At 46.3% G+C, this 18,633-nt stretch overlaps 1 protein-coding gene across 2 annotated transcripts in view; it reads left to right on the top strand.

Moving 5' to 3' along the window:
* The window catches only part of MPV17 (mitochondrial inner membrane protein MPV17), a 1,213,029-nt gene that overhangs the window by 787,953 nt on the left and 406,443 nt on the right, over positions 1-18,633 (top strand). The gene's annotated exons all lie outside the window — the stretch shown is intronic.

Below are 18,633 nucleotides of genomic sequence, written 5' to 3'. Positions count from 1 at the left end.
TTGGAGCAACATGTTAAATGGACACAACAGTGACAAGTGAAATACAATAGACACAGCTGTGGACAGTGGACCCTGAGACCATCGACCATTGCTATTGGCCCACTGGAAATGGCAAAATGGCAGTAGATCCTGAGATCCCTAGGGGGTTATGATCCTCGGCCAGTAGGCCAGAGCAAGTGGCCATGGCCTGGCCAGTGGTCTTCCCTCTTTTAAAATAATTGATGGAACACGTACAGTGGGCCCGACCGGAACTGACTTCTGAGTTGATGGTTTTCTCTTTCCTCACAAGATACCCTACATGGTTATGCTCCATAACATAGATGGGTTGCCCAAGTACCTGTAGAAGGGTTTTGTGTTAACATACAAGTCACCAGTTCAAATGATAATAGGGCTGCCTCTATCTTTATTCTTTGATAATGATTGTGTACCAATAAGTTGACTAGTTAATACAATCTATTATTGTTTATTCACTTCTATATAACCAGCATATGTACCAAGAGCTGTAACAGAGTGCTAAAAAGAAGCAGTTAACCGAACCTTTCATGTTTTAAAGATTACAACAATGTATTGAAAGACTTGCAGGGCTGACAGAAGACGATCAAGGGACCATTTTGAAATGGTATCAGACGACATTGTGTCACTGTTGTGGTTTTGTGAGTAAAAGGTGATGTAGCAGTTCCAGAAAGAAAAGCTTCAGTATGAGTTTGGGATTATCATTGGGCTTCATTATGAGTTTGGTGGTAATTCGGCAGTAAATCTGCCAAATTAGCGCCAAACTCATTTACCGTTATCACCACTTGGGCCTGTGGGTTTAGCACAGGATTACAAGTGGTGGAAGCACTGTGTTAATCCCCATTTTTAGAGTCCGTAGGACTCCATGGGGATTTTTGTGGAATTTCCGCAAGCAGTAATTCCGCCAACGTTTGGCCTTAATGGGGCATATTTACCTCCAGCCTGATGCTCGAGGAAAATCCTAGACTTCAAGGCCAAACTTGTAGTTCGGTGGTGTGGTAAAAAGGCGACCATTCCGTTGCTGACCAAAAAAGTGGAGGTTACTGAGTTACCACTAGTTTTTTCCTGAAATCACCAGCCCATTGTGCTAATATCCACAGACAGCTTTGTTACTGGAGCTCAGTCCTAATGTATTCCCAGCACGTTTGTCAAGTGCAGGCATAACAACAATAACAATTACAGGTTTTTTATTGATGCCAGATTTCTCCCCTTTCTATGAGCTGATATAAATGGAGTATATAATTACCTAATTGAATGGTATGCACTATATTGACATTGGGATGATGCTGAGCCAGGCCTGCCAAGATTTAAATCTTTGACCATACACACCAATGTCTTCAGTGAGCCATTTCTTCACTGAGCGCTCTCACTAGATTTGTACACAATTCTACGAATGCAGCGCTGTTATGACATGCAATGCAACGCAACATTTCTATTTGTTTCATTACTTCAACCACACACAGCTGAGTCAATGGGAGTGTTAGGCAGAAACCTGTGCAGTTCCCTTAGGGACCACTGCAAAAGGCTTAGGACTACAGGTGTTGGCAGTAAACCCAATTGGTAGCAGTCTGTACCACCCAGATTTACCTGGTAGCTGTGGCTGAGCAGCCAGACTTCTCTCAAGAAGAGTTAGACAGTATGTAGAGTATACACATTAGGTACAGAAATACAGTAGCACAAGCAAACACTGACCAGAGCTTTGGTATAAAAGTATATTATTATTTATTTAAAAACACACTTGTAAAATAAACTAACACTAATATGGCAAGCAAGTTCCAAACACAGTTACTTAGAAGTATATACACCTCCCTTATTCCTTATTAGACAAGTCTTAGTTAACACCACTTATTTCTAGACAGAGGTGAGCGCTTAACTAAAGATGGCACTCCAATAAATTATCAAAAAAGGGAGGGAAAAGGCAGAAATTAGAAAATCACACAACACAACACTTTAGAAATACTCAGCAAGGCAGGAAAGTCAAAGTCTACTGGTGAGCCAAAAGTTCAGAGGCCCGGCTCCCTCTTAGAGAGAGTGGGACACAAATGTGCCCAGGATCACACAGTTTAAGAGTCTTGAAAAGTCTTGCAGAGAGTTTAAAAGGAGGGGTTCTGCTCAGAAAAGTTCAGTTAGCCAGCCTAGGGCCAACCCAAGTGATAAGTGGAGGATTTAAGAGACACCCCACACAGACTGCTGCGAGGGAGGCCAGGCGGACACCGTACCTTTAAAGTGGAGAGGATCCTCCAGCGGGGGCAGTTGTTCCTGGCAGCAGGTGCAAGTCACGGCGTCGTCCAGAGGAAGAGAAGATCTCGACGTGGAGGAAAGCTGAAGGTCGTTGCACTGCCAGGGAAGAAACCAGCCGTGGAGTTCTCCAGTTAAAAGGTACTACCCTTTTATTCGCGGTCGTGGTAAAACGAGGTATCCCGGTTGCCGGGGTGCTTGGCACAGGCAAGGTGGCCACGAGATGATCCGGGAAGGCGAAAAGGCAGGCAAACTGGTTATCCCCACCAGTTAAAGGAAGAAGACTCTTCGGGCTGAAGATCTCCTCTGTCGTTGGAAGAAGTGGTGAGTCGGTTCAGCAGGGCTCCACCGGTGGTGTCGTCGTTGCAGGTCGGCTCAGCTTCTCCCTCTTCGGATTCTTTGGTCCTGTGGCGACGTCTGAAGTCCCAGTCCCCAAAGCCCTGCTTTTATGCAGAAAACTCCCATTCACCAGTCCTAGCTGTCAATCAAACATGCTAATTGGTAAGCCGGGCGGCTCACCACTGGGCCATTCATACAAGAGTGCGACTTGAGTTGCCAAGGCAACTCAGTCCAGGGTGCCTAAACCCCCATCCCACACATCCTGTGTACCCAAACAGAGTGGCACCACTTTGGGAGGCTTCTGTGCAGAAGCCCGCCAAAAGCAGAACAAAGGGCTCGACTTGGGTTTGAAGTTACAGAGGCGAACACAAACGCCATTTTAAAACCGAGTCCTGGCAAAAAGACCCAACCGGGGAATAAATATTAAATAAATAACCCGGCGGTATCTTTAACATTGCACCAAAAAGTGGTGCGTTTAAAATGAATGGCAAAATCCCATAGCAAATATTCTTAAGGAATATTTCGCGTGGTAACCACTGCCACCAGCCAGAAACTCGACAAGGGGGGACTGCACAGTGCCCCCTTGAAAACAGACCCAGGGGTAATCTAATTAACCCCTTCCAGTACTTCCACAATATGATGGTTTGTACTGGTTCTGTTCACAAATTTGGACTAATAAAGCCAATGGTGACTTTACATGCCCTGGGAGACAGTAGTCAGTCCCAGGGTATGCAGTCTATGTTTGGGGGTCAATATGACACCCCTGTGTTACTGCACTGAGGGTGCTGTGTAACACACATCCCAAAAACACATGAAGCCCTATGGAGTAAAAGACCCCATACCCATAAAACACATTACAAAGTCAAAGGATATCTCAAATCATGTCTAAGAGTGGGCGAAAAAGAGTCTCACTCTTAGCAGGAGAAAAAAATAAACCCCAAAAATCCAGCAAAGCTGCTGGGGGACTCACTAGGTTTGGGAAATTAGCCTTAACAGAGAATTCTCCCTAACACTCGCCCCCCCAGACTAAGGGACAGGAGGATTTAATCCACTCCTGGATGAATCTCATACCTCTAGTCGGTTATAAACACCCTAGAGAGACCATCAGCATTTTGGTGGAGACACCCTAACTTATGTTCAGTGGACGAGTCAAAGGTTTTCCTTTGTAAGCTATATGACCTACAAACCCTTTGAGGAACATCAGTCTTTTTAAAGTTATAGGGGATCTGGTTGACCAGTCCCTCAGAAGTTGGTATAACTTCTGAACCTGTGTTAGGCTTTTTCAAGGGGTCCTTATAAAGGATTCCCTTAGATCTAGAGGGGCCTCCAGAGGTCCTCACCACCTCTCTGTTGGGAGAAGGTTGGGTTTTAGGCCTCTTGGTTGGAGGGGATGGAGATAAGCAAGGTACATGCTTCTCCTTCCTCTTAGATCTACCTTTACCTACTTTAGGAGTTTCCCCCTTAAGACTAGGAATTGGGTTGGAGTCTTCTGTGGAAGGTCCAACAGTCTGAAGGTTTTTGGCCTTAGACTTTTCTTTTCTGGTTTTCCACCAGCACTGAGAATTACCAGTTCTCTTAGGCCTAGTTAGGGGTCCAGTAGGTCTATCCACCTCTTCCTCAGAAGCAGGGGGAGTCACAGACTCTAGAACTGGGGGAACAATGATGGAGCTTGGTTGGGGCTCCCATTTCCCTAACATTTTAGCCTGAAATGTGCCTGGGTCAGAGGTCAACTTACCAACACCAGGGCTTGTAGTGGGGTTTTCAGTAGAGGTTCCCAGAGGCTTAGAGTGGTTCCTTAAGGTGGCCTCTCTAGCCAATTTGGTTAGGTTCTGGGTCTCCATACTGGGAGGCCTAGGGGTACTGGATACTACTCCTAGAGTTCTTAGATCATTCCCTAACAGGACTCTACCAGGCACCTCAGTCTGAACACTGACAGGAATCAACACTGTCATGTCATTACACTGAATGAGGGCTGGTAGAATTGGAACCATTTGGACGGGGTCTCCAGACATTTTAGTGGGACCTTTGGGTGCCTTAGCAACATCCTCAGGCCTGAAAAAGCTTTCATCCACTACTGTTCTGCTGGCCCCAGAGTCTCGCCTGGCAGGAGTATCCTGGCCATTGACAAGAACACTGTCCACATAATAAACTTTAGAGTTTTCTGGTATGGAGTTGTACACACTCCTATTCTGATCACTAACCAGGCCCATGGACTCTACTGTTACACTTTCTTGAAGACCCAAAGGTTCTTCAGCAAAGACTTCAAAGTGAGCACTAGCCATTTGGACTTCCTCCTCAGGAGTGAAGGCTAAGGAGACTTTGCTGATCCCTGCAGGTTTACCCTTACTTCTGGGATCTCCTTTGATGTGGTCAGTTGCCCCACAGAGATAGCATGTGCCAAATGCTCTCTGGAAGGGTGGCTTGGTCTGACCTCCTTCTGGTTTGTGACCAGAAGGTACACTAGCCTGTTGTGGTTTCCCTTGGGACTTACCCTGGTTATTTTGTTGTTTGGGGTCCTCTTTGGGTTGGGAGGTATTAGAAATCTCTTGGTTCCCTTTTGGTGGCTGCTTTCCCTCATCCTTTTTCTGAGTGACCCCAGAGTCCTTGTGAGTAGCCCTGTTGGCAACCCACAAGTCAGCAGCCTTAGCTAGCTTCCTGGAATCTAATTCCCTTGAATCAGCCAAGTGCTGTCTGAGCTCAGGAGAGCAGGCATCATAAATTGACTCCAACATCACAAGATTCTTCATTCCCTCATAAGTGTTCACCTTGTAACCCTTAATCCATCCCTCTAAGTTTTTCAAACACTCATTCACCCACGTAGCCCAAGGGGTACCATCATTCTTTTTGAGGGTCCTAAACCTCTTAAGGTACTGGGAAGGGGTCTTCCCAAATCTAGCTATCAAAGCTAGCTTCACACATTCATAATCCTTCCTATCCTCCTCCCCCAACTCCATTACCGCATCAGTTGCAACAGCGGGGAGCCTAGAGAACAACCAGGTAAGTAAAGCATTACCTGTGATGTCCTGGAGCCCATGATTATATTCAAACAAACTCAACCAATCCAACACATCCAACTTAGGCTCATCCATACCAATCAATTCCTTTGGCATCCGGGGTCTTTTGGGACTGGAACTTCTAGAGGAACCAGAGGAGAGAGAAGCAGTTTCCACAGACAACTTTTTCATTTCAAGTTCATGATTAAGCTCTATTTCTCTGAGCCTCAGTTCAGCTTGCTTCTGCTCAAATTGGGCATTGATTCTTCTGAACTCTAGTTCTTGATTTCGTTCAGATTGAGTAAGAAAATGTTTGTACTCTAATTCAAGCTTCATTTTTTCTAGTTCAAAATATGCAGGATTACATGTGGGAACTGGTAAAGGCCCAGTAGGTACAGCTGGCAGAGCAGGCAGAGGCTCAGTGTGGCTAACTGCATTAGGCTCACTTTCCTCTTCTGGCTCATCTTCATGATTATTAATACCTTGATCCATATCAACATCATCACTGTTATCTACATTTGCTGGAGTGGTAGGTTCCTCTGAACCACCATCCAGACTTTGGTTTGCTAACAACCTTTCTATTAGCTCCATTTTATTGCCTTTAGTCACTAAGGTATCTATAAGCACACTAAAATGTATACTCAATACAAATCCCACCGCTGTACACCAGTGTTAGGCAGAAACCTGTGCAGTTCCCTTAGGGACCACTGCAAAAGGCTTAGGACTACAGGTGTTGGCAGTAAACCCAATTGGTAGCAGTCTGTACCACCCAGATCTACCTGGTAGCTGTGGCTGAGCAGCCAGACTTCTCTCAAGAAGAGTTAGACAGTATGTAGAGTATACACATTAGGTACAGAAATACAGTAGCACAAGCAAACACTGACCAGAGCTTTGGTATAAAAGTATATTATTATTTATTTAAAAACACACTTGTAAAATACACTAACACTAATATGGCAAGCAAGTTCCAAACACAGTCACTTAGAAGTATATACACCTCCCTTATTCCTTATTAGAAAAGTCTTAGTTAACACCACTTATTTCCAGACAGAGGTGAGCGCTTAACTAAAGATGACACTCCAATAAGTTATCAAAAAAGGGAGGGAAAAGGCAGAAATTAGAAAAGCACACAACACAACACTTTAGAAATACTCAGCAAGGCAGGAAAGTCAAAGTCTACTGGTGAGCCAAAAGTTCAGAGGCCCGGCTCCCTCTTAGAGAGAGTGGGACACAAATGTGCCCAGGATCACACAGTTTAAGAGTCTTGAAAAGTCTTGCAGAGAGTTTAAAAGGAGGGGTTCTGCTCAGAAAAGTTCAGTTAGCCAGCCTAGGGCCAACCCAAGTGATAAGTGGAGGATTTAAGAGACACCCCACACAGACTGCTGCGAGGGAGGCCAGGCGGACACCGTACCTTTAAAGTGGAGAGGATCCTCCAGCGGGGGCAGTTGTTCCTGGCAGCAGGTGCAAGTCACGGCGTCGTCCAGAGGAAGAGAAGATCTCGACGTGGAGGAAAGCTGAAGGTCGTTGCACTGCCAGGGAAGAAACCAGCCGTGGAGTTCTCCAGTTAAAAGGTACTACCCTTTTATTCGCGGTCGTGGTAAAACGAGGTATCCCGGTTGCCGGGGTGCTTGGCACAGGCAAGGTGGCCACGAGATGATCCGGGAAGGCGAAAAGGCAGGCAAACTGGTTATCCCCACCAGTTAAAGGAAGAAGACTCTTCGGGCTGAAGATCTCCTCTGTCGTTGGAAGAAGTGGTGAGTCGGTTCAGCAGGGCTCCACCGGTGGTGTCGTCGTTGCAGGTCGGCTCAGCTTCTCCCTCTTCGGATTCTTTGGTCCTGTGGCGACGTCTGAAGTCCCAGTCCCCAAAGCCCTGCTTTTATGCAGAAAACTCCCATTCACCAGTCCTAGCTGTCAATCAAACATGCTAATTGGTAAGCCGGGCGGCTCACCACTGGGCCATTCATACAAGAGTGCGACTTGAGTTGCCAAGGCAACTCAGTCCAGGGTGCCTAAACCCCCATCCCACACATCCTGTGTACCCAAACAGAGTGGCACCACTTTGGGAGGCTTCTGTGCAGAAGCCCGCCAAAAGCAGAACAAAGGGCTCGACTTGGGTTTGAAGTTACAGAGGCGAACACAAACGCCATTTTAAAACCGAGTCCTGGCAAAAAGACCCAACCGGGGAATAAATATTAAATAAATAACCCGGCGGTATCTTTAACATTGCACCAAAAAGTGGTGCGTTTAAAATGAATGGCAAAATCCCATAGCAAATATTCTTAAGGAATATTTCGCGTGGTAACCACTGCCACCAGCCAGAAACTCGACAAGGGGGGACTGCACAGTGCCCCCTTGAAAACAGACCCAGGGGTAATCTAATTAACCCCTTCCAGTACTTCCACAATATGATGGTTTGTACTGGTTCTGTTCACAAATTTGGACTAATAAAGCCAATGGTGACTTTACATGCCCTGGGAGACAGTAGTCAGTCCCAGGGTATGCAGTCTATGTTTGGGGGTCAATATGACACCCCTGTGTTACTGCACTGAGGGTGCTGTGTAACACACATCCCAAAAACACATGAAGCCCTATGGAGTAAAAGACCCCATACCCATAAAACACATTACAAAGTCAAAGGATATCTCAAATCATGTCTAAGAGTGGGCGAAAAAGAGTCTCACTCTTAGCAGGAGAAAAAAATAAACCCCAAAAATCCAGCAAAGCTGCTGGGGGACTCACTAGGTTTGGGAAATTAGCCTTAACAGAGAATTCTCCCTAACACTCGCCCCCCCAGACTAAGGGACAGGAGGATTTAATCCACTCCTGGATGAATCTCATACCTCTAGTCGGTTATAAACACCCTAGAGAGACCATCAGCATTTTGGTGGAGACACCCTAACTTATGTTCAGTGGACGAGTCAAAGGTTTTCCTTTGTAAGCTATATGACCTACAAACCCTTTGAGGAACATCAGTCTTTTTAAAGTTATAGGGGATCTGGTTGACCAGTCCCTCAGAAGTTGGTATAACTTCTGAACCTGTGTTAGGCTTTTTCAAGGGGTCCTTATAAAGGATTCCCTTAGATCTAGAGGGGCCTCCAGAGGTCCTCACCACCTCTCTGTTGGGAGAAGGTTGGGTTTTAGGCCTCTTGGTTGGAGGGGATGGAGATAAGCAAGGTACATGCTTCTCCTTCCTCTTAGATCTACCTTTACCTACTTTAGGAGTTTCCCCCTTAAGACTAGGAATTGGGTTGGAGTCTTCTGTGGAAGGTCCAACAGTCTGAAGGTTTTTGGCCTTAGACTTTTCTTTTCTGGTTTTCCACCAGCACTGAGAATTACCAGTTCTCTTAGGCCTAGTTAGGGGTCCAGTAGGTCTATCCACCTCTTCCTCAGAAGCAGGGAGAGTCACAGACTCTAGAACTGGGGGAACAATGATGGAGCTTGGTTGGGGCTCCCATTTCCCTAACATTTTAGCCTGAAATGTGCCTGGGTCAGAGGTCAACTTACCAACACCAGGGCTTGTAGTGGGGTTTTCAGTAGAGGTTCCCAGAGGCTTAGAGTGGTTCCTTAAGGTGGCCTCTCTAGCCAATTTGGTTAGGTTCTGGGTCTCCATACTGGGAGGCCTAGGGGTACTGGATACTACTCCTAGAGTTCTTAGATCATTCCCTAACAGGACTCTACCAGGCACCTCAGTCTGAACACTGACATGAATCAACACTGTCATGTCATTACACTGAATGAGGGCTGGTAGAATTGGAACCATTTGGACGGGGTCTCCAGACATTTTAGTGGGACCTTTGGGTGCCTTAGCAACATCCTCAGGCCTGAAAAAGCTTTCATCCACTACTGTTCTGCTGGCCCCAGAGTCTCGCCTGGCAGGAGTATCCTGGCCATTGACAAGAACACTGTCCACATAATAAACTTTAGAGTTTTCTGGTATGGAGTTGTACACACTCCTATTCTGATCACTAACCAGGCCCATGGACTCTACTGTTACACTTTCTTGAAGACCCAAAGGTTCTTCAGCAAAGACTTCAAAGTGAGCACTAGCCATTTGGACTTCCTCCTCAGGAGTGAAGGCTAAGGAGACTTTGCTGATCCCTGCAGGTTTACCCTTACTTCTGGGATCTCCTTTGATGTGGTCAGTTGCCCCACAGAGATAGCATGTGCCAAATGCTCTCTGGAAGGGTGGCTTGGTCTGACCTCCTTCTGGTTTGTGACCAGAAGGTACACTAGCCTGTTGTGGTTTCCCTTGGGACTTACCCTGGTTATTTTGTTGTTTGGGGTCCTCTTTGGGTTGGGAGGTATTAGAAATCTCTTGGTTCCCTTTTGGTGGCTGCTTTCCCTCATCCTTTTTCTGAGTGACCCCAGAGTCCTTGTGAGTAGCCCTGTTGGCAACCCACAAGTCAGCAGCCTTAGCTAGCTTCCTGGAATCTAATTCCCTTGAATCAGCCAAGTGCTGTCTGAGCTCAGGAGAGCAGGCATCATAAATTGACTCCAACATCACAAGATTCTTCATTCCCTCATAAGTGTTCACCTTGTAACCCTTAATCCATCCCTCTAAGTTTTTCAAACACTCATTCACCCACGTAGCCCAAGGGGTACCATCATTCTTTTTGAGGGTCCTAAACCTCTTAAGGTACTGGGAAGGGGTCTTCCCAAATCTAGCTATCAAAGCTAGCTTCACACATTCATAATCCTTCCTATCCTCCTCCCCCAACTCCATTACCGCATCAGTTGCAACAGCGGGGAGCCTAGAGAACAACCAGGTAAGTAAAGCATTACCTGTGATGCCCTGGAGCCCATGATTATATTCAAACAAACTCAACCAATCCAACACATCCAACTTAGGCTCATCCATACCAATCAATTCCTTTGGCATCCGGGGTCTTTTGGGACTGGAACTTCTAGAGGAACCAGAGGAGAGAGAAGCAGTTTCCACAGACAACTTTTTCATTTCAAGTTCATGATTAAGCTCTATTTCTCTGAGCCTCAGTTCAGCTTGCTTCTGCTCAAATTGGGCATTGATTCTTCTGAACTCTAGTTCTTGATTTCGTTCAGATTGAGTAAGAAAATGTTTGTACTCTAATTCAAGCTTCATTTTTTCTAGTTCAAAATATGCAGGATTACATGTGGGAACTGGTAAAGGCCCAGTAGGTACAGCTGGCAGAGCAGGCAGAGGCTCAGTGTGGCTAACTGCATTAGGCTCACTTTCCTCTTCTGGCTCATCTTCATGATTATTAATACCTTGATCCATATCAACATCATCACTGTTATCTACATTTGCTGGAGTGGTAGGTTCCTCTGAACCACCATCCAGACTTTGGTTTGCTAACAACCTTTCTATTAGCTCCATTTTATTGCCTTTAGTCACTAAGGTATCTATAAGCACACTAAAATGTATACTCAATACAAATCCCACCGCTGTACACCAGTGTTAGGCAGAAACCTGTGCAGTTCCCTTAGGGACCACTGCAAAAGGCTTAGGACTACAGGTGTTGGCAGTAAACCCAATTGGTAGCAGTCTGTACCACCCAGATCTACCTGGTAGCTGTGGCTGAGCAGCCAGACTTCTCTCAAGAAGAGTTAGACAGTATGTAGAGTATACACATTAGGTACAGAAATACAGTAGCACAAGCAAACACTGACCAGAGCTTTGGTATAAAAGTATATTATTATTTATTTAAAAACACACTTGTAAAATACACTAACACTAATATGGCAAGCAAGTTCCAAACACAGTCACTTAGAAGTATATACACCTCCCTTATTCCTTATTAGAAAAGTCTTAGTTAACACCACTTATTTCCAGACAGAGGTGAGCGCTTAACTAAAGATGACACTCCAATAAGTTATCAAAAAAGGGAGGGAAAAGGCAGAAATTAGAAAAGCACACAACACAACACTTTAGAAATACTCAGCAAGGCAGGAAAGTCAAAGTCTACTGGTGAGCCAAAAGTTCAGAGGCCCAGCTCCCTCCTAGAGAGAGTGGGACACAAATGTGCCCAGGATCACACAGTTTAAAAGTCTTGAAAAGTCTTGCAGAGAGTTTAAAAAGGCAGGAGTTAAGCTCAGAAAAGTTCAGTTAGCCACCCTAGGGCCAACCCAAGTGGTAAGTGGAGGATTTAAGAGACACCCCACACAGACCGTTGCCAGGGAGGCCAGGCAGACACAGTACCTTGACAGTGGAGAGGATCCTCCAGGAGGGGCAGTTGTTCCTGGCAGTGGGTGCAAGTCAAAGCGTCGTCCAGAGGAAGATAAGAAGTCGACATGGAGGAAAGCTGAAGGTCGTTGCACTGCCAGGGAAGAAACCAGCCGCAGAGTTCTCTGGTTAAAAGGTACTACCCTTTTATTCGCGGTCGTGGTAAAACGTGGTATCCCGGTTGCCGGGGTGCTTGGCACAGGCAAGGCGGCCACGAGATGATCCGGGAAGGCGAAAAGGCTGGCAAACTGGTTATCCCCACCAGTTAAAGGAAGACGACTCTTCGGGCTGAAGATCTCCTCTGTCGTTCGAACAAGTGGTGAGTCGGTTCAACAGGGCTCCACCGGTGGTGTCGTCGTTGCAGGTCAGCTCAGCTTCTCCCTCTTCGGATTCTTTGGTCCTGTGGCGATGTCTGAAGTCCCAGTCCCCAAAGCCCTGCTTTTATGCAGAAAACCCCCATTCACCAGTCCTAGCTGTCAATCAAACATGCTAAGTGGTGAGCCGGGCGGCTCACCACTGGGCCAATTATGCAAAAGTGCGACTTGAGTTGCCAAGGCAACTCAGTCCAGGGTGCCTAAACCCCCCTCCCACACATCCTGTGTACCCAGACAGAGTGGCACCACTTTGGGAGGCTTCTGTGCAGAAGCCCGCCAAAAGCGGAACAAAGGGCTCGACTTGGGTTTGGAGTTACAGAGGCGAACACAAACGCCATTTTAAAACCGAGTCCTGGCAAAAAGACCCAACCGGGGAATAAATATTAAATAAATAACCCGGCGGTATCTTTAACATTGCACCAAAAAGTGGTGCGTTTAAAATGAATGGCAAAATCCCATAGCAAATATTCTTAAGGAATATTTCGCGTGGTAACCACTGCCACCAGCCAGAAACTCGACAAGGGGGGACTGCACAGTGCCCCCTTGAAAACAGACCCAGGGGTAATCTAATTAACCCCTTCCAGTACTTCCACAATATGATGGTTTGTACTGGTTCTGTTCACAAATTTGGACTAATAAAGCCAATGGTGACTTTACATGCCCTGGGAGACAGTAGTCAGTCCCAGGGTATGCAGTCTATGTTTGGGGGTCAATATGACACCCCTGTGTTACTGCACTGAGGGTGCTGTGTAACACACATCCCAAAAACACAGGAAGCCCTATGGAGTAAAAGACCCCATACCCATAAAACACATTACAAAGTCAAAGGATATCTCAAATCATGTCTAAGAGTGGGCGAAAAAGAGTCTCACTCTTAGCAGGAGAAAAAAATAAACCCCAAAAATCCAGCAAAGCTGCTGGGGGACTCACTAGGTTTGGGAAATTAGCCTTAACAGAGAATTCTCCCTAACACTCGCCCCCCCAGACTAAGGGACAGGAGGATTTAATCCACTCCTGGATGAATCTCATACCTCTAGTCGGTTATAAACACCCTAGAGAGACCATCAGCATTTTGGTGGAGACACCCTAACTTATGTTCAGTGGACGAGTCAAAGTTTTTCCTTTGTAAGCTTTATGACCTACAAACCCTTTGAGGAACATCAGTCTTTTTAAAGTTATAGGGGATCTGGTTGACCAGTCCCTCAGAAGTTGGTATAACTTCTGAACCTGTGTTAGGCTTTTTCAAGGGGTCCTTAAAAAGGATTCCCTTAGATCTAGGGGGGCCTCCAGAGGTCCTCACCACCTCTCTGTTGGGAGAAGGTTGGGTTTTAGGCCTCTTGGTTGGAGGGGATGGAGATAAGCAAGGTACATGCTTCTCCTTCCTCTTAGATCTACCTTTACCTACTTTAGGAGTTTCCCCCTTAAGACTAGGAATTGGGTTGGAGTCTTCTGTGGAAGGTCCAACAGTCTGAAGGTTTTTGGCCTTAGACTTTTCTTTTCTGGGTTTCCACCAGCACTGAGAATTACCAGTTCTCTTAGGCCTAGTTAGGGGTCCAGTAGGTCTATCCACCTCTTCCTCAGAAGCAGGGGGAGTCACAGACTCTAGAACTGGGGGAACAATGATGGAGCTTGGTTGGGGCTCCCATTTCCCTAACATTTTAGCCTGAAATGTGCCTGGGTCAGAGGTCAACTTACCAACACCAGGGCTTGTAGTGGGGTTTTCAGTAGAGGTTCCCAGAGGCTTAGAGTGGTTCCTTAAGGTGGCCTCTCTGGCCAATTTGGTTAGGTTCTGGGTCTCCATACTGGGAGGCCTGGGGGTACTGGATACTGCTCCTAGAGTTCTTAGATCATTCCCTAACAGGACTCTACCAGGCACCTCAGTCTGAACACTGACAGGAATCAACACTGTCATGTCATTACACTGAATGAGGGCTGGTAGAATTGGAACCATTTGGACGGGGTCTCCAGACATTTTAGTGGGACCTTTGGGTGCCTTAGCAACATCCTCAGGCCTGAAAAAGCTTTCATCCACTACTGTTCTGCTGGCCCCAGAGTCTCGCCTGGCAGGAGTATCCTGGCCATTGACAAGAACACTGTCCACATAATAAACTTTAGAGTTTTCTGGTATGGAGTTGTACACACTCCTATTCTGATCACTAACCAGGCCCATGGACTCTACTGTTACACTTTCTTGAAGACCCAAAGGTTCTTCAGCAAAGACTTCAAAGTGAGCACTAGCCATTTGGACTTCCTCCTCAGGAGTGAAGGCTAAGGAGACTTTGCTGATCCCTGCAGGTTTACCCTTACTTCTGGGATCTCCTTTGATGTGGTCAGTTGCCCCACAGAGATAGCATGTGCCAAATGCTCTCTGGAAGGGTGGCTTGGTCTGACCTCCTTCTGGTTTGTGACCAGAAGGTACACTAGCCTGTTGTGGTTTCCCTTGGGACTTACCCTGGTTATTTTGTTGTTTGGGGTCCTCTTTGGGTTGGGAGGTATTAGAAATCTCTTGGTTCCCTTTTGGTGGCTGCTTTCCCTCATCCTTTTTCTGAGTGACCCCAGAGTCCTTGTGAGTAGCCCTGTTGGCAACCCACAAGTCAGCAGCCTTAGCTAGCTTCCTGGAATCTAATTCCCTTGAATCAGCCAAGTGCTGTCTGAGCTCAGGAGAGCAGGCATCATAAATTGACTCCAACATCACAAGATTCTTCATTCCCTCATAAGTGTTCACCTTGTAACCCTTAATCCATCCCTCTAAGTTTTTCAAACACTCATTCACCCACGTAGCCCAAGGGGTACCATCATTCTTTTTGAGGGTCCTAAACCTCTTAAGGTACTGGGAAGGGGTCTTCCCAAATCTAGCTATCAAAGCTAGCTTCACACATTCATAATCCTTCCTATCCTCCTCCCCCAACTCCATTACCGCATCAGTTGCAACAGGGGGGAGCCTAGAGAACAACCAGGTAAGTAAAGCATTACCTGTGATGTCCTGGAGCCCATGATTATATTCAAACAAACTCAACCAATCCAACACATCCAACTTAGGCTCATCCATACCAATCAATTCCTTTGGCATCCGGGGTCTTTTGGGACTGGAACTTCTAGAGGAACCAGAGGAGAGAGAAGCAGTTTCCACAGACAACTTTTTCATTTCAAGTTCATGATTAAGCTCTATTTCTCTGAGCCTCAGTTCAGCTTGCTTCTGTTCAAATTGGGCATTGATTCTTCTGAACTCTAGTTCTTGATTTCGTTCAGATTGAGTAAGAAAATGTTTGTACTCTAATTCAAGCTTCATTTTTTCTAGTTCAAAATATGCAGGATTACATGTGGGGACTGGTAAAGGCCCAGTAGGTACAGCTGGCAGAGCAGGCAGAGGCTCAGTGTGGCTAACTGCATTAGGCTCACTTTCCTCTTCTGGCTCATCTTCATGATTATTAATACCTTGATCCATATCAACATCATCACTGTTATCTACATTTGCTGGAGTGGTAGGTTCCTCTGAACCACCATCCAGACTTTGGTTTGCTAACAACCTTTCTATTAGCTCCATTTTATTGCCTTTAGTCACTAAGGTATCTATAAGCACACTAAAATGTATACTCAATACAAATCCCACCGCTGTACACCAGTGTTAGGCAGAAACCTGTGCAGTTCCCTTAGGGACCACTGCAAAAGGCTTAGGACTACAGGTGTTGGCAGTAAACCCAATTGGTAGCAGTCTGTACCACCCAGATCTACCTGGTAGCTGTGGCTGAGCAGCCAGACTTCTCTCAAGAAGAGTTAGACAGTATGTAGAGTATACACATTAGGTACAGAAATACAGTAGCACAAGCAAACACTGACCAGAGCTTTGGTATAAAAGTATATTATTATTTATTTAAAAACACACTTGTAAAATACACTAACACTAATATGGCAAGCAAGTTCCAAACACAGTCACTTAGAAGTATATACACCTCCCTTATCTTATTCCTTATTAGAAAAGTCTTAGTTAACACCACTTATTTCCAGACAGAGGTGAGCGCTTAACTAAAGATGACACTCCAATAAGTTATCAAAAAAGGGAGGGAAAAGGCAGAAATTAGAAAAGCACACAACACAACACTTTAGAAATACTCAGCAAGGCAGGAAAGTCAAAGTCTACTGGTGAGCCAAAAGTTCAGAGGCCCAGCTCCCTCCTAGAGAGAGTGGGACACAAATGTGCCCAGGATCACACAGTTTAAAAGTCTTGAAAAGTCTTGCAGAGAGTTTAAAAAGGCAGGGGTTAAGCTCAGAAAAGTTCAGTTAGCCACCCTAGTGCCAACCCAAGTGGTAAGTGGAGGATTTAAGAGACACCCCACACAGACCGTTGCCAGGGAGGCCAGGCAGACACAGTACCTTGACAGTGGAGAGGATCCTCCAGGAGGGGCATTATTTCCTGGCAGCGGGTGCAAGTCAAAGCGTCGTCCAGAGGAAGATAAGAAGTCGACGTGGAGGAAAGCTGAAGGTCGTTGCACTGCCAGGGAAGAAACCAGCCGCAGAGTTCTCTGGTTAAAAGGTACTACCCTTTTATTCGTGGTCGTGGTAAAACGTGGTATCCCGGTTGCCGGGGTGCTTGGCACAGGCAAGGCGACCACGAGATGATCCGGGAAGGCGAAAAGGCTGGCAAACTGGTTATCCCCACCAGTTAAAGGAAGACGACTCTTCGGGCTGAAGATCTCCTCTGTCGTTGGAACAAGTGGTGAGTCGGTTCAACAGGGCTCCACCGGTGGTGTCGTCGTTGCAGGTCAGCTCAGCTTCTCCCTCTTCGGATTCTTTGGTCCTGTGGCGATGTCTGAAGTCCCAGTCCCCAAAGCCCTGCTTTTATGCAGAAAACCCCCATTCACCAGTCCTAGCTGTCAATCAAACATGCTAAGTGGTGAGCCGGGCGGCTCACCACTGGGACAATCATGCAAAAGTGCGAATTGAGTTGCCAAGGCAACTCAGTCCAGGGTGCCTAAACCCCCCTCCCACACATCCTGTGTACCCAGACAGAGTGGCACCACTTTGGGAGGCTTCTGTGCAGAAGCCCCCAAAAGCGGAACAAAGGGCTCGACTTGGGTTTGGAGTTACAGAGGCGAACACAAACGCCATTTTAAAACCGAGTCCTGGCAAAAAGACCCAACCGGGGAATAAATATTAAATAAATAACCCGGCGGTATCTTTAACATTGCACCAAAAAGTGGTGCGTTTAAAATGAATGGCAAAATCCCATAGCAAATATTCTTAAGGAATATTTCGCGTGGTAACCACTGCCACCAGCCAGAAACTCGACAAGGGGGGACTGCACAGTGCCCCCTTGAAAACAGACCCAGGGGTAATCTAATTAACCCCTTCCAGTACTTCCACAATATGATGGTTTGTACTGGTTCTGTTCACAAATTTGGACTAATAAAGCCAATGGTGACTTTACATGCCCTGGGAGACAGTAGTCAGTCCCAGGGTATGCAGTCTATGTTTGGGGGTCAATATGACACCCCTGTGTTACTGCACTGAGGGTGCTGTGTAACACACATCCCAAAAACACAGGAAGCCCTATGGAGTAAAAGACCCCATACCCATAAAACACATTACAAAGTCAAAGGATATCTCAAATCATGTCTAAGAGTGGGCGAAAAAGAGTCTCACTCTTAGCAGGAGAAAAAAATAAACCCCAAAAATCCAGCAAAGCTGCTGGGGGACTCACTAGGTTTGGGAAATTAGCCTTAACAGAGAATTCTCCCTAACACTCGCCCCCCCAGACTAAGGGACAGGAGGATTTAATCCACTCCTGGATGAATCTCATACCTCTAGTCGGTTATAAACACCCTAGAGAGACCATCAGCATTTTGGTGGAGACACCCTAACTTATGTTCAGTGGACGAGTCAAAGGTTTTCCTTTGTAAGCTATATGACCTACAAACCCTTTGAGGAACATCAGTCTTTTTAAAGTTATAGGGGATCTGGTTGACCAGTCCCTCAGAAGTTGGTATAACTTCTGAACCTGTGTTCCAGAGGTCCTCACCACCTCTCTGTTGGGAGAAGGTTGGGTTTTAGGCCTCTTGGTTGGAGGGGATGGAGATAAGCAAGGTACATGCTTCTCCTTCCTCTTAGATCTACCTTTACCTACTTTAGGAGTTTCCCCCTTAAGACTAGGAATTGGGTTGGAGTCTTCTGTGGAAGGTCCAACAGTCTGAAGGTTTTTGGCCTTAGACTTTTCTTTTCTGGTTTTCCACCAGCACTGAGAATTACCAGTTCTCTTAGGCCTAGTTAGGGGTCCAGTAGGTCTATCCACCTCTTCCTCAGAAGCAGGGGGAGTCACAGACTCTAGAACTGGGGGAACAATGATGGAGCTTGGTTGGGGCTCCCATTTCCCTAACATTTTAGCCTGAAATGTGCCTGGGTCAGAGGTCAACTTACCAACACCAGGGCTTGTAGTGGGGTTTTCAGTAGAGGTTCCCAGAGGCTTAGAGTGGTTCCTTAAGGT

This window comes from Ambystoma mexicanum, chromosome 4p (assembly GCF_040938575.1).
Source record: "Ambystoma mexicanum isolate Mex_15411 chromosome 4p, UKY_AmexF1_1, whole genome shotgun sequence".
Classification (NCBI taxonomy): domain Eukaryota; kingdom Metazoa; phylum Chordata; class Amphibia; order Caudata; family Ambystomatidae; genus Ambystoma; species Ambystoma mexicanum.
The sequence above is the reverse complement of the archived record's forward strand: the minus strand, read 5'-3'. Positions and strand labels throughout refer to the sequence as shown.